The sequence below is a fragment of the Oryctolagus cuniculus genome, chromosome 16 (assembly GCF_051225735.1).
Source record: "Oryctolagus cuniculus isolate XC-2025 breed Fujian yellow rabbit chromosome 16, ASM5122573v1, whole genome shotgun sequence".
Classification (NCBI taxonomy): domain Eukaryota; kingdom Metazoa; phylum Chordata; class Mammalia; order Lagomorpha; family Leporidae; genus Oryctolagus; species Oryctolagus cuniculus.
This window is the reverse complement of record NC_142882.1, coordinates 8,248,413-8,271,658: the sequence shown is the minus strand read 5'-3', so window position 1 is coordinate 8,271,658 and position 23,246 is coordinate 8,248,413. Positions and strand designations below refer to the sequence as shown.

At 40.6% G+C, this 23,246-nt stretch overlaps 1 long non-coding RNA gene across 3 annotated transcripts in view; it reads left to right on the top strand.

Moving 5' to 3' along the window:
• Nucleotides 1-22,769, top strand: part of LOC149121448 (uncharacterized) — a 38,138-nt gene extending 15,369 nt beyond the window's left edge. The window contains exon 3 of one of the 3 annotated variants that reach the window (XR_016223241.1): nucleotides 22,308-22,769. This is a non-coding gene — a long non-coding RNA (uncharacterized LOC149121448). The other 2 variants (XR_016223240.1, XR_016223239.1) reach the window with 2 other exon arrangements.
• The last annotated feature ends 477 nt before the right edge of the window (nucleotides 22,770-23,246 follow it).

The window sequence follows — 23,246 nt, the reverse complement described above, 5'->3', positions numbered from 1 at the left end:
TGTGGGAGCAAACTGTTGAAATCTTTACTTAATGTATGCTAAACTGATCTTCTGTAGATAAAGAGAATCGAAAATGAATCTTGATGTGAATGGAAGGGGAGAGGGAGTGGGAGAGGGGAGGGTTGCGGGTGGGAGGGACGGTATGGGGGGGAAGCCATTGTAATTTATATTCATTAAATAAAAGTTAAAAAAAAACTGTACCTATGGGGGAAAAAAAAAAAGCCAAAGTTAACAACTGGGACATTGAAGTAAGAAGCATCTGCACTGCAAAAGAAACACTCAGCAAAGTGAAGAGGCAACTGACACAATGGGAGAAAATATTTGCAAACTATGAAACACAAAGGATTAACTTCCAGAATCTATGAACAGCTCAAGAAACTAAACAACCACAAAACAAACCTGAACAGACATTTTTCAAGAGAGGAAATTCAAATGGCCAATATACACATGAAGAAATGTTCAGGATCACTAGCCATCAGGGAAATGCAAATGAAAACCCACAACAAGGTTTCACATCATCCTCGTTAGAATGCCCCTCATACAGAAATAAACAGCAAATGCTGGTAAGGATGTGGGGAGCAGGGTACTTTAATCTTTTGTTGGTAGGAATGTAAACTGGTAAGTCATTGGAAGACATTTTGCAGATATCTCAGAAATCTGAATATAGACCTGCCATATGATCCAGCCATACACTCCTGCGAATTTATCCAAAGAAAATAAAATTGGTTTATGAAAGTTATCTTCCCCCCATGTTCATCGCAGCACAATTTACAATAAAAAAGATATGGAATCAACCCAGATATCCATCAACGGTTGACTAGATAAAGAAATTATGGTGTATATACACTATGGAGTATTACTCAGCTGTCACAAAAAGCAACAAAAGCCTGTCTTTTGCAATATGACTGTCACAACCGAAAACCAGTACACTTAATAAACAAGCCAGTTCCGAAAAGACAGAAATCATATGTTTTCCCTGATCTGATGTAACAAATAGTTTATCTTAAATGTAATGTACTAGAGTGGAATAGGCATTTTGAGAATAAATGATTGTTTATAGCCCTTGTCTCTTCCATTGAGGAACAGTGTTTCGTTTTGCTTGCCTTCTCTTCATACTATTTGTTGAACTCCTTTAGAGTAGGGTTAACTATATGATCATTAAGTATACTTAAAACAGATCATTGTAAAAATGATCTGGAGTGAGGGAAAACCTCACTGTGATTTTGATTTGCATTACCCTGAGGTTAGTGATCCTGAGCATTTTTGCAAGTGCCTGCTGGCCGTTTTAATTTACAATCTTGAAAAATGTCTGTTTAAGTCTTTTGTCCATTTATTCACTGGATTGTTTGTTTAGTTGTTGAATATCAGGTGCTCTTCTTTTTAAAAAAGATTTATTTTATTATTCAAAAGACAGAGTTACAGAGAGAGGTAGAGACAGAGAGAGGTCTTTCATCTGCTGGTTCACTCTCCAGATTGCTGCAATGGCCGGAGCTGCACCAATCCAATGCCAGGAGCCACGAGACAGGAGTCTCTTCCTGGTCTCCCATGTGGGTGCAGGGGCCTAAGGACTTGGGCCATCTTCTACTGCTCTCCCAGGCCATAGCAGAAGCTGGATCAGAAGAGGAGTAGCCTGGACTAGAAACAGCAGCCATATGGGCCAGGGCTTTAACCCGCTGCGACACTGTGCTGGCCCCTTGTGCTCTCTTAATAGATTCTGGATGTTAACCTTTTATCAGTTGTGTAGTTTGCAAATATTTTCTCCCATTCCATTGGTTGTCTCTTCACGTTGCTGAATGTTTTCTTTTGCAGTGTAGAAACTTCTCAGCCTGATGTAATTCCATTTGTCAATTTTGGCTTTGATTTCCAAAATTTTGGGGTCTTTTACAAGAAGCCTTTGCCTGTGCCAATGTCTTGTGGAGTTTCCCCCATGTTCTCTAATGATGTAGTGGTATTGGGTCATAGATTTAGGATTTTGACCCATTTTTAGTGGAATTTTATGTAAGGTGTAAGGTAGGTGCCTAGCTTCAAACTTCTGCATGTGGAAATCTGGTTTTCCCAGCACCATTTGTTAAAGAGGCTGTCCTTGCTCCACAGATTGAATTTAGTTCCTTTGTCAGATGTGTTTAGACATAGTTGTATAGGTGGATTTCTGGTGTTTCAGTTCTGTTCCATTGGTCTGTCCATCTGCTTTTGTGCCAGTACTAGGCTGTTATAATAGTCTCTTGGTGGAGTCTTTTGGATTCCCTAGCTATAGGATCATGTCATCTGCAAATGGAGGTTGTTTGATTTCCTACTTTTCAGGTTTTTTTTTTCTTCCCTCATGGCTCTGGCTAAAACTTCCAGGACTATATTAAATAGCAATGGTGAGAGTTGGCATCCTTGTCTAATTCCAGATATTGGGTGGAATGCTTCCAGCTTTCTCCCATTTTACAGGATGCTGGCCCTCGGTTTGTCATACATTACCTTAAGCAAAGGAATGTTCCTCCTATACCCAATTTGCTTAAGGTTTTCACCATGAAAGGGTGTTGTGTTTTATCAAATGCTTTCTCTGCATCTATTAAGATAATCATATGGTTTTGTCTTGAGTTTGTTACTGTCATATATCACATTGATTGATTTGTGAATATTGAATGCATCCCTGCATCCCAGGGATAAAGCCCACTTTGGGTGAATGATGTTTCTGACATGTTGTTGGATTTGATTAGCTAGGATTTTGTTGAGGATTTTTGCATCTATGTTCATCAGGCATATTGGTCTGTAGTTCTCTTTCTCTGTTGCAGCTTTTTCATGTTAGGAATTAAGGTGATGCTGGCTTCATAGGAGTTTGAGAGAATTCCCTCCATTTCAGTTGTTTTGAATAACTTGTGAAGAATTGGAGTTAGTTCTTTAAATGTCTTGTAGAGGGGCCGATGCTCTGGCATAATGGGCTAAGCCTCTGCCTGTGGTGCTGGCATCCCATATGGGTGCTGGTTCGAGTCTCAGCTGCTCTACTTTGGTCTGGCTCTCTGCCATGGCCTGGGAAAGCAGTGGAAGATGGCCCAAGTCCTTGGGCCCCTGCACTCACACTGGAACCTGGAAGAAGCTCCTGGCTCTTGGCTTTGGATCAGCGCAGTTTGGGCCTCTCTGTCAATTGGGGAGTGAACCAGCAGATGGAAGACTTCTATTTTTCTACTTCTCCTACTCTCTCTATGTAACTCTGATTTCAAATAAATAAGTAAATCTTTAACAAAATGTCTGTTAGAATTCAGCAGTGAAGCCATCTGGTCCTGGGGTTTTCTTTGCTGGGAGGGTGTTTTTAACTGATTAAGTTTCTGCTTTGGTTATTGGTCTATTTAGGACTTCTATATTTTCATGACTCAATTTTGGTCAGTTTTATATTTCTAATTATCTAACCATTTCCCTAAGATTCTTAATCTCCTCCCTGTCTTATTACTACTCTTATATTTAACAGAGATCACTTTTCAGTTAAATTTAAACACCTAAGAGTAATTGTGGGTTAATTACAGAGTTCAACCAATAGTATTAAGTAGAAGAAAAACATTGAGGTGCAGAGAGCTTTTTTGTTTGCCTATTTAATTTCCTTTGGGTAAATTCCAAGGAGTGGGATGGAGTGGGATGGCTGGTTTCCTCCTCCTCCTCCTTCTTTTTTTTTTTTTTAACAGGCAGAGTGGGCAGTGAGAGAGAGAGAGGGAGAAAGGTCTTCCTTTGCCATTGGTTCACCCTCCAATGGCGCACCGTGTGGATCCAATGGCAGGAGCCAGGTACTTATCCTGGTCTCCCATGGGGTGCAGGGCACAAGTACCTGGGCCATCCTCCACTGCACTCCCTGGCCACAGCAGAGAGATGGCCTGGAAGAGGGGCAACCAGGACAGAATCTCGTGCCCCGACCGGGACTAGAACCTGGTGTGCCGGCACTGCAAGGTGGAGGATTAGCCTAGTGAGCCACGGCGCTGGCCATCCTCCTTCTTTGAAGGCCCTGTTCTTTCTACTTGGATCTCACTCGCAAAGATCTTTCATTTAGGTCCTGTTTTTTTTTGCCAGAATGTCTTGGCTTTCCATGCCTAAAATACTCTCATGTGCTCTTCAGCCAGATCCAAATGCCTTGAGGGCTGATCCTGAGGCCAGAGTGCTGTTTAGGACATCTGCTATTCTATGAGTCTACTGTGTATCCTGCTTCCCATGTTGGATTGTTCTCTCATTTTTTTTATTATATCAGTTAGTATTAACAGACACTAGTCTTGCTTGTGTGATCCCTTTGACACTTAGTCAAAATAAGTGTGATCAATTGTGAACTGAAATTGATCACTTGGACTAGTAAGATGGCATTGGTACATGCAACTTTGATGGGATTGTACTGGAATCCCCTGGCACATTTCTAGTATATGCTTTGAGCTTCCTGTGATCTTTTACTGGGAGGTTTTCTTCCTTTACCTTCTATCATATAGATGGCCCTGTTTCCGTGTTTCTGTGTGTAGCACATCTTTAAGTATCTTTTGCAGGGCTGGACGAGTGGCGACAAATTCTTTCAATTTCTGTTTGCTATGAAAGGTCTGTATTTCACCTTCATTCACAAATGAGAGCTTTGCAGGATATAATATTCTGGGCTGGCAGTTTTTCTCTTAGTACCTGGGCTATATCTCACCATTTCCTCCTAGCCTGTAGGGTTTCTGATGATAAGTCTGCTGTGAGTCTAATTGGAGATCCTCTGAAAGTAATCTGGCATTTCTCTCTTGCACATTTTAGAATATTTTCTTAATGTTTCACTGTGGTGAGTTTAATTACAAGATGACATGGTGAGGATCTCTTTTAGTCATGTTTATTAGGGGTTCTATGAGCTTCCTGTACTAGGATGTCTCTGTCCTTCTCCCAACCCACAAAGTTTTCTGCTAATATCTCACTAAAAAGGCCTTCTAATCCTTTCTCCCTCTCCATGCCTTCAGGAACTGCTAGAACCCGAATGTTGGTTTTTTTAATAGTATCCTGTAGATTCCCCACAATATGTTTTAGATTTCTAATTTCCTCTTCTTTTCTTTGGTTTCAGTGTATACTATCCTGTGCTCTGTCTTCTAAGTCTGATATTCTCTCTTCTGCTTCACTGATTCTGTTTTTAAGGCTCTCTAAGGTGTTTGTCATTGGATCTATTGAGTTCTTCATTTCATTTTTATGTCCCTTCACTATCAAAGTTCATGTTCTAGTTTCTGTGTATCATTTTGATTCCTCCTCAAGATTTCACTTTCATGAGAGAGATTTTATATCCTGTCCAGTAAGGATTTCTATAGTTCAAGAATTTGTTTTTGAGAATTTCTAGATGTTCTTACCATAAATTTTTTGAAATCCGTATCTTGCATTTCTTCTATCTCATCATCTTCATAGTCTTAGGTTGGGGTGTTTTGTTCATTTCAGAGCATCATAGTGTCTTCCTTGTTCTTGTTTCCTCTGGTTCTGCATTTGTTGCTTGGCATTGTGGAGATATTCTTTGGTTATTTCTTCTCTTGCTGTGCTGTTTTTTTCTCATTATGCTATGACTGTATTAAGTGGACTGTCTGCTTTTGATGGATCCTTAGAGGCTTCTGATAGGTGTGGCCAGGGAGCTCTGTTTGATTCTTCAGGCTTAAGCTTGCACCAAAGCTGACACACCCAGATTAGGCATGGTAAATCTCTCTCTCCTTTTTTTTTTTTTTGATTCAGAAGGGAAGTAATTCTGCACAGCTGAGCGAATTGAAGGCAATCAATTTCTGATCTCTGATTCCTGTGGGTATAATATTCTTCTGCTCTGTCCCAAGGACCACACAAAGGATTTATGCAGTCCTCAGTGTAAACTCAAATTTGTCTGCTGTCTCCCACTGGGTTGCTAAAGTTACTGAGGTTGTGTGCTCTCTGAAGATCACTCAGATCTCCTTGAGTTCTCTCCCACACCTTCAGTCTTTCACAGTCTCAATTCATTAGCTCCACACATTGACCAGGTCCCAACCTCCTGTCATTTCACACCACCAGAGTCAGGTTTTTCTGCTTGGCTAATGCCGAGTGCAACCCCTACGTTGTCCAAAATGGCGCCTGCTCTTTGTCTCGCTCACCCTTGAAAGTTGAGTGGAGAGAGAGACTCGTGTCCATACCGGTCCCTTTTTTCCCCTCTCTCCTCTAGTTAGCCTGGTGAACTTTCCCCCATGCGGCCTCAAGCCTCATTCCCTCTAAGCTCCTCCTTCAGCTTTCCCACCGGTATCTTGGGCTACTGAGGTTCTGGCTCACCTCCCTTTCCAGCATTGGTGCATAGATTCTGCGGCTGGGGTTCCTAGCTGTGGGTGGCCATGCCCTCCATGTAGGTCCTCCGTGAACGTGCAGTTCCGAAAGAGTTTCCTCTGCTGTTTCTTCCCTAATTCTTCCTTGAAACTTCAGTATCTACACTTTTATTAAACTGTCTTTTCCCGGACTGTCAATGTGCTCTCTCTTTTGCTTCACTGATTCTGTTTTTAAGGCTCTCTAAGGTGTTTGTCATTGGATCTATTGAGTTCTTAATTTCATTTTTGTGTCCCTTCACTAGCATAAGCTCATGTTCTACTAGTTTCTTCATTTCCTTTTGATTCCGCCTTAAGATTTCACTTTCATGAGAGAGATTTTCTTTCCTGTCCAGTAAGGATTTCTGTAGTTCAAGAATTTGTTTTTGAGAACTTCTAGATGTTCTTATCATAAAGTTTTTGAAATCTGTATCTTGCATTTTCTATCTCATCACCTTCATAATCTTGAATTGGGTGCTTTGTTCATTTCAGGGCATCATAGTGTCTTCCTTGTTCTAGTTTCCTTGGTTTCTGCATTTGTTGCTTGGCATTGTAGAAATATTGGTTTCTTCTTTTATTTTCCTCGCTGTGCTGTTTTTTCTCATTATAATATGACTCTAAATTAAGTGATCTGTCTGCTTTTGATGGTTCCTTAGAGGATTGTGATGGGTGTGGCCAGAGAGCTCTGTTCAGTTCTTCAGGGTTAAGGGTGTGCCAAAGGTGACACACCCAGGTTAGGCTTGGTAAATCCTCTCTCTCTCTCTCTTTCTCTCTCTCTGTCTCTCTTTTTTCAGAAGAGAAGTAATTCCGCACAGCTGAGTGGAATTGAAGGCACAGTGTCTGAGCTCTAGCCCCTGTGGATATAATATTCATATGCTCTGTCCCAAGGACCACACAAAGGATCTGTGTAGTCTTCAGTGTAAGCTCAAATTCCCCTGCAGTCTCCCACCAGGTGCCAAGGTAACCGAGTTTGTGGCGTCTCTGGAGAGTACTCACGTCTTGGGTACTCCATGAGTTCTCTCACACACCCTCAGTTTTATTTTTTCACAGTCTCAGTTAATAAGTTTCACACATTAACTAGGTTCTCACCTCCTGTTATTTCTCCCCACCAGAGTCGGCACCCCGACTGGGACTAGAACCTAGTGTGCTGGCACCACAGGCAAAGGATTAGCCTATTGAGCCATGGTGCCGGCCTAATATCTCCATCTTTGTAATAACTCTGTTCAATCTGGAAAAAGCAGTTGAGATCATCATGACAACACAAGGAGATTCAGCTGCATAAGGAGCAACAGGAAAATCAAAGGAAACATCTTTGAAGTCTGTGAAAAACCCTAGGTCACAATTGCAGTGGAACATGCAGTGTCATGCAGATGCATACATATAGCATGCACGTATGTAGGTGTGTGTGTGTGTGTGATTGCTTGAATCAAGGCACTTTAATACTGTTCCATCTGACTTCTTTCCACCAGCTGTCCACCCATCCATGGGGGAATCTGAAACCCTTTCTGACCCAAAGCTCTACAGCTCAGGTCTTCTGTCCTGGTGAAAACACAAGAAGGAAAACATGTTTGTGAATCATTCTCTTCACCCCAGGTGAAGAATTTCCTCCAAGTCCATGGATACAAAGACTCAAGGGAGAAATTCCTATTCGTTACTTTTGGTCCATGGGCTTGTCAATAAACCACGCCATGAATTTTTTGCAATTATGTACCTGGATTGCATGAGAGGGCACAAAGTGATGCATCAGGCAAGGTTCTCAGTAAAGTTTCATACCAGAAAACTCCAGTGTCACACACTTCAGAGAGTCAGAGCAATAGGACAGCCTCCCATGCCATTGTTCTGGGCAGCCATCCATTGTCTTGATGCCACACAGACCACAAACCAATCCTGTTTACAGAGATACCCACTAGGACATGCAGTTTTCAATCACTGTGGAACCAGTAATCACCCTGAATGCAGAAGTTCCCATTCAGGATGTCAAATCACTTCATTTTTAGTTGTAAATCATGAAACGCTTCCACATTGCTGTTAACCACGGTAATCCCATGATATGTTTTTGCACCTACAACATTGGTTGATGCTCTCATAAGTGCTAGGGATGATTTCAGTACTTTTCACTTTTACTCTAAAGCAGAAAATACCCACCAGAAGTAATGTTTTTATTCCCACCACCAGAAACACCAAGGGCAGGATGAAGCCTGCAGACACCTGTACTTCTTGAATGCAAGTGACTCTCAAGATTATTATGGACACCATCAGGAGAGCTATTTACCATTAAACCTTTGCCAAATTCACAGACTCACAATACACAATGGATAGCATGTCCTGTAGGCAATAATGATGATCAACATTGGCTAATCATTTGTGCTTCCTTACCAGTGTGATATATTGCTAATAGAGTGAATCTAATAAGGATGGGACAAGAGAGCATATAAGAGAGCTCTATTATTCCACTCAAAAGTTTTCTAAACTGAAACTGCTATCGATGAGATGCCTAAGAGTTTAAGCAAAACACATTTTCCATTGCCTAGCCACTGTTCTGATGCAATTAGTGAGATTTTGAATAGTGGCTCATGTAAATGAAGACGCAGTAAAGGCCCAAAATATAGAACAGAATTCAGTGACTTGTATAAAAATGAAAATATAATTTCTTGATGAGTTAGACTTATTACCTGTAAAATGATGAAACTTGTTGTCTATTCAGTGAATCTAAATCAGGGAACAATTATCTCTTGCTCTCTGTAATGTGTAGAAAATAAAAGTAGAATCGCTCTGAATGTACATGATTCACTGAACAAAGGTTGGGAATGGAGAAAAATAACTCCATGCAATGAGGACACTTCAGAAAACTCATGGAAAATGTGTTATGAAATAATTTAAAAAATTTAGCAGCCAGATATATTCATCACTTTAAGTGTTTCTCTCATATTTATCACTTTTTATCTTCTACATTCTTCATGCTGAATTTGATGTTTTTTATAGCTTGAAATGAAGGCCTCAAATATAGACCTTCAGTATTTTTATAGGGAAATATATATTCCAATTGAATAAATGTATAAAAATCTGATACACATTTCTGTATAAATTGAATTTTAGAAACACTGTCTTTAAAGTTCATATATTTTTCTTTGAGACTTATTACAATTTCTATTGAAGTCCAATAACATCTAGGTTATTGTAAAGCAATTTCCAAAAATAAAAACATGAACACTTGAGTTGGTAGGTAAAGAGATCTCTGTGTGTACAGGGAACATACAGAAGAACTTACACTCAGTCTGCATTGAGAACACTGTCTCCAATGGACTCTATCCTGGAATAACTTCTCAGGCTCAACACACTTCAAATCAAACGTAGAAATTACTGTAAGCAAGTTGTAAGATTAATGTCATAGTAAGCAGAAAAAGAAACTAAGTAAATCCACAATGTGGAGGTGATCTATCATGTCAGCACTCACTGTATCAATTCTCATTAGCTCCAAATTAGCTATGCTGGTATGTAAAGTCTACACAAGTGCATTTTTGTATTATGTCCCACCCAAGAAGCCACACATCATCCATCTTACATACTGAATCTTATGTAGCTCCTCTGAATATAACAGAATCTGTTTCTACCAATATCCATCTAACCTTGGACTAATACTGCTGATTACTGGGAAGAGTCCAAGATGACTGAATAGGTAAGGGCTTACTGTTCTAGGCTAGGTGTAGACAGTAAAAGTAAAAGTGGAGGAAATAAGTTCTCAGTTGATAGTTAGAGAGAAAACCGCAGTTGGAATTCTATGGAAGGAAGAAGAATGCCGTGGATCAGTGTGGAAGGTGCAGACATGCAGTATGATCAAGGACACAACACACAATCCCAGCAGCCGAGAGCTGGAGAAAGCAACAACTTAGAGAGGGAAGGAAGATCAGACTACAGTGCCTGGGCCACTGGTTACATAAGTCTGGAAGGAGTGTTTCAAGTAAACACCTGATAGAAAATAGGAGAATATGGCTACGTATTCTTCCAGATACATTTTAAAACTTACATTTTAAAAAGCAGAAGGAACAATAAAAATATCATCAAAAATGTGTAGAGGAACTAATCCCATTTCTTCTCAAACTATTCAGAACAATTGAAAAAGAGGGAATCCTCCCAAATTCTTTCTATGAAGCCAGCATCACCTTAATCCCTAAGCCAGAGAAAGATGCAGCACTGAAAGAAAATTACAGACCAATATCCCTGATGAACATAGACGCAAAAATCCTCAATAAAATTCTGGCCAATAGAATACAACAACACATCAGGAAAATCATCCACCCAGACCAAGTGGGATTCATCCCTGGTATGCAGGGATGGTTCAACATTCGCAAATCAATCAATGTGATTCACCACATTAACAGACTGCAGAAGAAAAACCATATGATTATCTCAATTGATGCAGAGAAAGCATTTGATAAAATTCAACACCCTTTCATGATGAAAACTCTAAGCAAATTGGGTATAGAAGGAACATTCCTCAATATAATCAAAGCAATTTATAAAAAACCCACAGCCAGCATCCTATTAAATGGGGAAAAGTTGGAAGCATTTCCACTGAAATCTGGCACCAGGCAGGGATGCCCACTCTCACCAGTGCTATTTAACATAGTTCTGGAAGTTTTAGCCAGAGCCATCAGACAAGAAAAAGAAATCAAAGGAATACAAATCAAGAAGGAAGAAGTCAAACTATCCCTCTTTGCAGACGATATGATTCTGTACTTAGAGGATCCAAAGAACTCTACTAAGAGACTATTGGAACTCATAGAGGAGTTTGGCAAAGTGGCAGGATATAAAATCAATGCACAAAAATCAACAGCCTTTGTATACACAAGCAATGCCATGACTGAGAAAGAGCTGCTAAGATCAATCCCATTCACAATAGCTACAAAAACAATCAGATACCTTGGAATAAACTTAACCAAGGACGTTAAAGATATCTATATGAAAATTACAAAACCTTAAAGAAAGAAATAGAAGAGGATACCAAAAAATGGAAAAATCTTCCATGCTCATGGATTGGAAGAATCAACATCATTAAAATGTCCATTCTCCCAAAAGCAATTTATAGATTCAATGCAATCCCAATCAAGATACCAAAGACCTTCTTCTCAGATCTAGAAAAAATGATGCTGAAATTCATATGGAGGCACAAGAGACCTCGAATAGCTAAAGCAATCTTGTACAACAAAAACAAAGCCGGAGGCATCACAATACCAGACTTCAGGACATACTACAGGGCAGTTGTAATCAAAACAGCATGGTACTGGTACAGAAACAGATGGATAGACCAATGGAACAGAATTGAAACACCAGAAATCAACCCAAACATCTACAGCCAACTTATATTTGATCAAGGATCTAAAACTAATTCCTGGAGCAAGGACAGTCTATTCAATAAATGGTGCTGGGAAAACTGGATTTCCACGTGCAGAAGCATGAAGCAAGACCCCTACCTTACACCTTACACAAAAATCCACTCAACGTGGATTAAAGACCTAAATCTACGTCCTGACACCATTAAGTTATTAGAGAACATTGGAGAAACCCTTCAAGATATTGGCACAGGCAAAGAATTTCTGGAAAAGACCCGGGAGGCACAGGCAGTCAAAGCCAAAATCAACTATTGGGATTGCATCAAATTGAGAAGTTTCTGTACTGCAAAAGAAACAGTCAGGAGAGTGAAGAGACAACCGACAGAATGGGAAAAAATATTTGCAAACTATGCAACAGATAAAGGGTTAATAACCAGAATCTACAAAGAGATCAAGAAACTCCACAAAAACAAAACCAACAACCCACTTAAGAGATGGGCCAAGGACTTCAATAGACATTTTTCAAAAGAGGAAATCCAAATGGCCAACAGGCACATGAAAAAATGTTCAAGGTCACTAGCAATCAGGGAAATGCAAATCAAAACCACAATGAGGTTTCACCTCACCCCGGTTAGAATGGCTCACATACAGAAATCTACCAACAACAGATGCTGGCGAGGATGTGGGGAAAAAGGGACACTAACCCACTGTTGGTGGGAATGCAACTGGTCAAGCCACTATGGAAATCAGTCTGGAGATTCCTCAGAAACCTGAAGATAACCCTACCGTTCGACCCAGCCATCCCACTCCTTGGAATTTACCCAAAGGAATTTAAATTGATAAACAAAAAAGCGGTCTGCACCCTAATGTTTATTGCAGCACAATTCACAATAGCCAAGACCTGGAACCAACCTAAATGCCCATCAACGGTAGACTGGATAAAGAAATTATGGGATATGTATTCTTTAGAGTACTATACCGCAGTAAGAAACAACGAAATCCAGTCATTTGCAACAAAATGGAGGAATCTGGAACACATCATGCTGAGTGAAGTAAGCCAGTCCCAAAGGGACAAATACCATATGTTCTCCCTGATCGGTGACAACTGACTGAACACCAAAAAGGAAACCTCCTGAAGTGAAATGGACACTATGAGAAATGGTGACTTGATCAGCATAGCCCTGACTGCTAATGGACAACTTAATACATTATCCCTCATAGTATTTTTTTTTGTCTGTTCTACTTAATATGACTGGTTTAATTCTGTAATTATCACACAGTTATTCTTAAGTGTTGAAAATTAACTGAAATGTGATCCCTGTTAAACATAAGAGTGGGAATAAGAGAGGGAAGAGATGTATAATTTGGGACATGCTCGGGCTGACTTGCCCCAATTGGTAGAGTTGGAAACATACCAGGGGATTCCAATTCAATCCCATCAAGGTGGCATGTGCCAATGCCATCTCACTACTGCAAGTGATCAATTTCAGTTCACAATTGATCATAATGAAAGGACTAAGAGTCAAAGGGAGCACATAAACAAGTCTAGTATCTGCTAACACCAACCGATAGAATAAATAAAGGGGAGAGTGATCCAACATGGGAAGTGAGATACTCAGCAGACTCATAGAATGGCGGATGTCCTAAATAGCAGTCTGGCCTCAGAATCAGCCCTAAAGGCACTCGGATCTGGCTGAAAAGCCCATGAGAGTATTTCAGGCATGGAAAGCCAAGACACTCTGGCAAAAAGATCTCTGTGAGTGAGATCCCAGTGGAAAGAACAGGTCTTCAAAGAGGGAGGTGCCTTTCTCTGAAGGGAGGAGAGAACTTCTACTTTGACCATGGCCTTGTCTAAATATGATCAGGGTCGGTGAACTCAGGGGGCTTCCATAGCCTTGGCAGCTCATGACAAGAGCCTAGGGTGATTACTGATGCCATAAACAAAAGTGTCAATTTGTTAAGTCAACAACAGGAGTCACTGTGCACTTACTCCTCATGTAGGATCTCTGTCCTTAGTGTGCTGTACATTGAGATTTAATGCTATAACTAGTACTCAAACAGTATTTTTCACTGTATGTTTCTGTGTGGGAGCAAACTGTTGAAATCTTTACTTAATGTATGCTAAACTGATCTTCTGTATATAAAGAGAATTGAAAATGAATCTTGATGTGAATGGAAGGGGAGAGGAGTGGGAAAGGGGAGGGTTGTGGGTGGGAGGGACATAATGGGGGGGGAGCCATTTTAATCCATAAGCTGTACTTTGGAAAATTATATTCATTAAATAAACTACCTGAAAATAAAAAAAAGGCAGAAAGTAGAGGACACAAGATTTTTACATTTTACTCTTCTTTAAAGTTCGTGTTTGTTTCTATTGTAAGGATTCCACACTCAACAATATTTAAGATAAGCAGAAACTTCATAATAACATTGCACAAAGTTCTTTAAAAGGGAAATAACAAGTTAAAATTAAGATAAAAACAACAAGAAATCAAATAATATATGAAGATATGAGGTATACATATGATCAACCTATCTATACCTATCTATCCATAAAAAATACTAATATAAACAGTGAGAAACAATTTGTACATGGATAACGAGGAATAAATCCCTCTTTTAAAAGTAAACATGAGGGGGCGGAACCAAGATGGCGGAATAGTGAGGGCGCGCACCGATAGTCCGGGAAAATTTAGTTTAATAAAAGGGGAGTTACGGTAGCCGCAGAAAAAAGAACCAGGAAAAAATTGCACGGGAATCGTGAATCGGAGGACCTACTGGGAGAACAAGGTCGCCCACCGCGTGGAAGCCAAGTCGCAGGACCGAGCCGCAGAATCCCCAGTGCTCCAAGGGGAGTGCATGCCACACAGACAACAGTGGGGAGACTTGGGACGCTCAGGGCTCCGAGTCCACACATCGGCGCTGGAAGGGGAGGTGAGCTCAATAACCCGAGACATTGGTGGGGAAACGGGGGTCAGAATCTAGAGGGGGGCCAGAAAGTGCAGCAAACTCACTACCGGAAAGAAGGAAAAAAAAAAAGCTTCGGGGTTTCTCTTCCCCCTAACCTTGCAAAGGTTACAAGGCTGCAAGGCTAGAAGAATTCCCAAGAGACAAAGAGCAGGCCTGCTCTCTGGATTTACATATCAATGGGGGAGAGCTAAGGAACTGAGTCACTACAATTCAGTAGCCTAGGCAACCCAGTGGGAGTCCAGAGGAGCCAAAGACTGGAAGCTAAATACCATCAATTCTGCACAGCTGTGCCCTGCGGTGTTACTTACCCCCTGAATAAATAAAATAAATAAATAAATAAAAAGAGAGAGATTTACCACGCATAACCTGAGGGTGTCACCTTTGCACACCCTTAACCAGGAAGAACCAGGCAGAGCTCTCAGGCCGCACCCATCTCAAGCCTCCAAGGCTCCTCCAACAGCAGGCAGTCCACTTAACATGGACACAGTATAAAAAAAAAAAAAAAGAAAACAAAAAAAAACGCACAGTGACGCAAGAAGAATTAACTATGCCGAGTAACAAACACAGAAATAGAGGGAGCAAGATCAATGATGACACTATGATGCCTCCAAATAAGCAAAACACCCCACGCCAAGAGTATGAAGATGATGAGATAGAAGAAATGCAAGATACGGATTTCAAAAAATTTCTGATAAGAACATTTAGAAGTTTTCAAAAGCAAATCCTTGAACTACAGAAATCCTTAATGGACAAGATTGAAAATCTCTCTCGTGAAAACGAAATTTTAAGGAAGAGTCAAAATGAAACACAGAAACTAGTAGAACAGGAAAGTGTTATAGTGAAGAGAAATCAAAATGAAATGAAGAGCTCAATAGATCAAATGACAAACACATTAGAAAGCCTTAAAAACAGAATGGGTGAAGCAGAAGAGAGAATATCGGACTTAGAAGATAGAGCACAGGAAAACACACAGTCAAACCAAAGAAAAGAAGAGGAAATTAGAAACCTAAAAAATATTGTTGGGAATCTACAGGATACTATTAAAAAAACCAACATTCGAGTTCTAGGAGTTCCTGAAGGCATGGAGAGAGAGAAAGGATTGGAAGGCCTTTTTAGTGAGATACTAGCAGAGAACTTTCCAGGTTTGGAGAAGGACAGAGATATCCTAGTACAGGAAGCTCATAGTCCCGGTTGGGTTGCTGGATTCTGTCCCGGTTGCTCCTCTTCCAGTCCATCTCTCTGCTGTGGCCTGGGAAGGCAGTGGAGGATGGCCCAAGTGCTTGGGCACTGCACCCGCGTGGGAGACCAGGAGAAGCACCTGGCTCCTGGCTTCGGATCAGTGCATTACTCCAGTCGCAGTGCACCGGCCACAGCGACCATTGGGGGTTGAACCAATGGAAAAGGAAGACATTTCTCTCTGTCTCCCTCTCTCACTGTCCACTCTGTTTGTCAAAAAAAAAAAAAAGTAAACATAGGGGCTGAAACTATGACATAACAGGTAAAGCAGCCATCTGCAGTGGCAGCGTCACATACGGTGCCGGTTCAAGTCCCGGCGGGTCCACTTCTGATCTGGCTTTCTGCTATGGCGTGGGGTAACAGTGGAGGATGGCCCAAGTCCTTCAGCCGCTGCACACATGTGGGAGACGTGGAGGAAGCTCCAGGATCTTGGCTTCAGATCAGACCAGCTTTGACCATTGTAGCCATTTTGGGAGTGAGGCAGCAGATGGAAGATCTCTTTCTCTCTCTGCCTCTGCCTCTCTGTAACTCTGCCTTTCCGATAAATAAAATCTTTTAAAAAAGTAAACATGAAGTGGTAATTCTCTTCTGTATAGTTTTTGAAACAGGATATTTCCCTGGGTCAGGGCCAGGGCCAGGGCTAGGGGGTTCTTAGACTATATTCCTCTAAGTGCTTTACAATATAGATAACTCTGACTGCAACCAGTGAAAATTGTTGCAGATTAATTAACTTGACTTAATTGTTCTCCACAGTGTGGTCAATTTTACTCTCTAAAAATATAAAATTCTAATTTATCCATGTATAATAAAGTAAAACTAAATATAAATAGCAATGTACTGAGCTAGTTTCCATCTTATCAATTCATTAGTTTTCAAAATATACTGTAGATCTCTTTGTTATAATCAATCTTCTATCAAAGATCTTTCTACTGGAGCAGGTGTTTATCAAAGCAATTAGGACAATATTGAGATACCCACATCCCAAATTGGAGTGCCTTGGTTTCAGTTTGCTCTACTTCAGTATCTAGTTTCCTTCCAAGGCACACGCTGGGAGGCAGTAGGTGTTGGCTCAAACATTTGGTTCCCTGCCACCCATGCCCATGGGAGACCTCGATGGAATTTCTGGTTCCTTCATTTGGCCTGGCCCAGATCTCACTGTGTTGGCAATTTGGGGAGTGAACCAGCAGATGGGTGATCTCCTTCTCTGTCTCTCTGCTTCTCATATAAAATACCTAATTACAGTACTGCTAATTGCAGTACCACAAACTAGGAATGCAATTAGAAAACTTAGAAACACCCAAAAATTGGTGAGAAACTAAAATTATGCTAGCCCTACAGAGTAAAATAATAATAGGTATAAGATATAATTTTGAACATTTTTATATAAAATATTTACGGTAATTTGTAACGCAAGGAAAATGAGCTAGGAGGAGTCAAGGTCGAATGATCCCACTTGTCATGTCTTCATATTTACATGAAGAAATAGAAAGCATAAGATCAGGGTGATGTGATGATTTTGTGGAACTGAGGCATTTACACTTAGGTAGGCCTCTTTCTCCAATAAAGACAAATTGAAAATTTCACTTCACAAAAGTATTGAACTAAAGACAAATACATTAATTCTGCACATGGAAACATCCTCCCTGTCAAAAAATCCTTCTGTTTCCTTATCTGAATTATAAGGTAAGGCATTCTCACAGGCCCATAAAGGCTTCTAGCTATTGGATAACTTGGTGTGAACAGGAGGACCTTGTGTAGCTTCAAATATATGCACTTCAGGCATGGATAGGGCATCCAGCACATGGGTCTGGAGAGAAACACTGGCCCAGGCACCTTGGGCCCCTGAGCTGGGGACAGAGAAAATCAGAGGACAAGAAGAGCAGGAGGTTCACCGTGGCTATGATGAGAGACAAACGCCCTCTCCAGCACCCGAAGAAACCCTGCCTTCTGCCCTGGCCAAGATTCATTTCATCAAATTTGACTCAGCCTCCCCTGAATTGTTTTCATTTTACTATTTATTTTTATTAATATAAAGATAACAGATTTAATATAGTTTATAGATAAAATTCTAATATGATACTTCTCACTTCCTCCCTCCCTCCCTTGCTTCCTCTCCATCCCTGTTGCTTTTCTTTTTAATTTTTGTGATAACATTTTTAATTTATTGAATAGTACATGAGGTATACATAACAGTTTCTATAGGGACATTAGGAATTGTACACTTGATGGAAACAGTCTCAAGATGCTGTGGAAAGAACACTTCTCTGTTCCTCTTAGAAATGAACTCATGCAAATAGACTGCATTGTCATCCTAAGGGGATTGGTTTGACCTCTGGCAGTGGTGGAGGGTCTAGATGATAGGGTAAGGTGTAGAGTGATAGCTCACTCAGACCCACGCCCTACAAATGGGGAAAATACAAAGTATTCTGCCACCTCCTTTTAAAGGTGGAAACACAGTCTGCAGAGGGAGAGAGAGAATACATTATGGACAGATGCTAAAGAGAAGGGCACCAAGAGCACTATTCTATCTAGGATTGAAACATGCAAGAAGGGCATAGGGATCCTTAGGAAAATGTCTCCAACTATGATTATTATCAACTCCAATGTGATAACCGCTATAGAATGAATGTTCTGTGCAAATATGCATTGGCTGAGATACTGCTCTTTAGTATGATCATATTTGATGTGGTTTCTGGGAGGTAAGTACAATTTTTTATGACTTACCTACCTACTTTCTTAGAAATTTTCAATATGAGATTGTGCAGAGAGATTGTTACATCTCTCTAACTGGTGAAGATAGTGAGAATAGGAAAGGAAAAATGTCTCTCCTTGAGGCAGGAAATGTGTCTTTCACAGATGCCAACCTCATGTATCTTGATCCTGGTCTTCCCAGCCTCAGCAATTCTAAAAAAATAAATTCCTGTTGTTAAGTCACAAAGTCATGGTATGTTGTTATGTGGAAACTCTAGGTGACTAACACAACAATGAAATGGGGAAGAATGCAGGTTAATTTCATTTGTGTCAACAGCTGGCTCTCCCAAGTTCTTGCATTTTGTATTTTTAGCAAATGGCAGAAAGGCTCTGGAATATTTTGTCTAAATCCCATGAACCATGAGGAAAAGAAACTGATTTTCAAGGGAAAGCAAATTTAATGAAATAGAAATCAGTCTTGGTTTTTGCACATGTTCTACTCATGGCCAAAAATGGTTATTTATATTGGCACATCATCAAGTGATTCCCAAAACAGCATCAACATGAACATGACTCTGTACAAGGTCATGGGATTGATTACCTCACCTGAAGGCTAAGGGGCCAGCAGAGGCAGGATATCTAAGTATGGAGAATGGTGGAGTGCAAGACTTGGCATTTATAACTCAAGCTTCCTCCTTATCAAACCTGAGCATCAGCTTCCATCCCAAATCAGGAAACTAACTCAAGTTTAAAGCTTAAAGGAAGGAGAATCATGAAAATGTAGAACATTTAGAAGATGTCAGAATCATTTATTGGGGGAATGTCAAGTACTATAGATCAAAAGCATGCCACCTAGTGAAGTTTAATGGCTGTGATCTACTTTTCTTTTTTTTTAACTTTTATTTAATAGATATAAATTTCCAAAGTATAACTTTTGGATCACAGTGTCTCCCCCCGCAACTTCCCTCCCATCTCCTGCTCCCTCTCCCATCCCATTCACATCAAGATTCATTTTCAATTATCTTTATATACAGATCAATTTAGTATATATTGAGTAGTTTTCAACAGTTTGCACCCACACAGAAATACAAAGTGTAAAGTACTGTTTGAGTACTACTTATACCATTAATTCATATAGTAAAGCACATTAAGGACAGAGATCCTACATGGGGAGTAAGTGCACAGTGATTCCTGTTTTTGACTTAACAATTGACACTCTTATTTATGACATCAGTAATCACCCTAGGCTCCTGTCATGAGTTTAAATGTGTTTAAATTTAACTGAAAAGTGATCTCTGTTAAATATGAGTGGGAATAAGAGAGGGATGAGATGTATAGTTTTGCACATGCTCAATCGGACTTGTCCCAAACAGTGGAGTTAGAAATGTGCCAGGGGATTCCCTTTCAATCCCATCAAGGTGGCTGCTATTTATTTTTCTATGGAAATCTGAAAAGTATGTTCATATAAATAATGCTTATTGGTAGCAGTTCTAACGCCAAATAGGTCTTATTCTCTGAATCGTTCCTTGAGACCTGCATGCAGATAGACTTGCAGGCCAAGAAAAAACACCACACATTTCTACAGGCACTGACAGAAAACTTCCTCAAGGAGGGAACGCAGATGCCCCTTGTATTTCAAGTGTCCTGCATATTCAGTCATGATGAACTGTCTGCTTCATGTTGATGGCTTGTTCATGCCCACTGTGTGCCAGACAGAAAGAGGCATCTTTCAATTATTGGGTACAGGGTTTTATGTGTTTCCAACAAATCCAATTGTGCACTTGATTTTTCAAGCATCTTTTTATTACCTATGTTGTTTTCTGGGTGAGATACGTTGAAAATCCTCCTTCTAAGAAAAATATATTTTCTGGGGCTGGCGCTGTGGTGCAGTGGGCTAACACCCTGGCCTGAAGTGCTGGCATCCCATAAGGGCAGTGGTTGGAGATCCAGCTCCTCCACTTCTGATCTAGCTCTCAGCTATGGCCTGGGAAAGCAGCAGCACATGGCCCGAGTCCTTGGTTCCCTGCAACTGCATGGGAGACCTGAAAGAAGCTCTTGGATCCTGGCTTCAGAATGATGCAGGTCCGGCCATTACAGCCAACTGGGGAGTGAACCATTAGATGGAAGTACTCTCTGTCTCTGTCTCTCTCTCTCTCTCTCTCTCTGCCTCTCCTCTCTCTGTGAAACTCTTTCATAAATAAATTAATATATTAATATTTTAAAAAAGAAAAAAAATTTTCTCATGTCTCTATTCTTCCTCTTCTCCTTTGTCATTTTCTAGTGTTTCTCTAATCCCTCTGCCCTCTTCATCTCCTCATCCTCATCCTCCACCTCCTCTTCTTTATAAAGCTATATATGATCTCTGCCAAACAGGCTTTTGCAGACAGTTTGCATGTGGATACATTATATAATTCCATCCTTTATCTCTTTGAACAGGTAATCAGTAGTAAGAGATATTCTGATGCTGGGAAATCTAACAGTTGGGAGTTTAGAGTCTAAAGCAGTTATTTTAAATTCAATGTTGTTTTATTCTGCTGTCATCAACAATGGCCTATTTTTCTTCCATGTGTCTAATAAGGCTGCTTTATAAGGTCCTTATTGAATGATTTTTCACCTGTGAAGTACCTGTGTTCTTATCACGGTCTTCTCCTCCACTTAAGAACCATGTTGGTTTCTCCTGATCATGGGATGATCCCATGTTGAATGATTTCATGTTCTTCTTCAGACTCAGTGTTTATCTGGGATTCCACATTAATTTGCCCCAGCTTGATGGTGACCTACACACAAATCTTTTCCTATTTGGATGGCTCTTGGCATTTGTTGCTGGTTCATGAAAAAATGGACAAGTGTTAACAATCCACTACCCTTCTTTCTGGGATTTTCTTCTCAAGCAAATTCAGCAAACGAATCAGAATAATATTGTTTGAAAGACCTTGATGTTTTGTTGTAGAAACTCTCATGCTTTATTTGAGAAGAAAGAGAAGGAAATTTCAGATCAATAAACTTGCATTTTTATTTAATGAGGAATAGGGAAATCCAAAACACAAGGAAGCAGAATTGGGAGAGGATCCTAGTCACCGCATGTGGAGCTGAATGCCACACACCCCCAGGTCTACCAGATAAGGCATCACAGAGTGCATCCCAGCAGTCTCCCTGTTTCAGTAAGTGTTCAAGGTGATTCTGAGGGTTGCAGAAACAAGGAAACAAACAAAATTACCCTCCTCTTAAAAAGTTGTCATCTCAGTGAGGTAAGACTTCCTATTCCAGAATTTAAAACTTCCATAATATACTGTTCAAGTAAGATATAAATTCCCTGGCCCAAGGGATACAAGGTGCATTAGAATTATTTTACATTACAGGATTACTAGGTTTCACCAAAACAGTGGGGAAGAAACCAGAAGGACTCTCCCTCCTCACAATTCCCCAGGAGAACCCTCAGAGTCACCAACCCAGCTCCTCTCCAGGTCTCACAACCTGGCACAGAGCCTGGAAGGGCCTGTTGAGCTGCAGAGCAGTGAGGAGCCAACAGGGGGTAGTGGCGGGAACACACTTTGCTCCTCTGCAGCTCGGCCATCAGGGGTCGCACACGTAAAGACCCATATCCTCATATTCTGCACCAAAAGAGCAAGGTGGGTTGGGGCCTTTTCTCATTCCTCGTGACACATGACCCATATTCCTGTACAGGACATGGTTCCTGCCTCTGTCCTCTCGTGAGAAACTTGTGCTCACAGTGCTGAGCCTCCTGACTTTGGCTGCAGATCGATGTGGGGGTATTCATTATGGCTGATGTGTGGCTCTCTGCGAATTTCAGGTGTTACTCTGGAGGAGCTGACTTGAGAGGTTCTACAAGAAAGAGCCCTATACCCACCCCAAATCACCTCAGTTGCATCACTGCATTCTTGCAGGAATGTTCAAATCCATCCTTGGCCTCAGGCGCCCTCTAGTGTTGTGGTCGGTATTGACCTGACCGAAAGGAAGGGAGACCTGGGCATAATAGCAGTAGACAGCTCCAAGTCAAGACTGGGTGAACTGAAACATCCATGTAATGGAAACGATCTCCATGGGAACACCAGATGGCCCTGCAGAAATAAACATGTGTGTGTACAGGAAGTCTGAAAGACTACTTAGATAGGAGCTGCCTCTGAGCAATGGGATTGCAGTTGGTTTTCCTTTCTCCTTTATAAGTGCTTAGATTTATTTGCCTTAAGGATACTATGGAACAGTAACTGAAAACAGGCCAATTTCACATTGAATTCAAAACTGAATGCCAACGTGTTTCATTTTAATGAAATAAACAAGCCTATCATACAACAGACAACTCATGAAAGGTAAGTCAGCATAGAATATGCTACTCAGAAAATACATAAACATATGATCTAGCTATGGATGATAGAATTATAATGAGATATCATTGGCACATTAACTCGGGAATTAGTTTTTACATGCAAAAATATAGAATTTCAATTCCAGTGACCTTGCCTTTACACACACACACATACACACACAATTGTAAAATGCAAGGACTCAGATACCAATTGACTTGGATATTAGAAGACACACATGCTAATGGCTATTCATACACAATTGAGTATGACTCAGGAAGTGTTGCTATGTTCTGAGACAGCCACATAAAGTTATGATAACTCCCACTAAAGTGCTTCTCAGACTATAACTGCTGAAGACACTGATGGAGGTTTTGGGGAGAAAGAAGTAATTCTAAGAAAAACTGATAACTGTACTGGAGAGGATG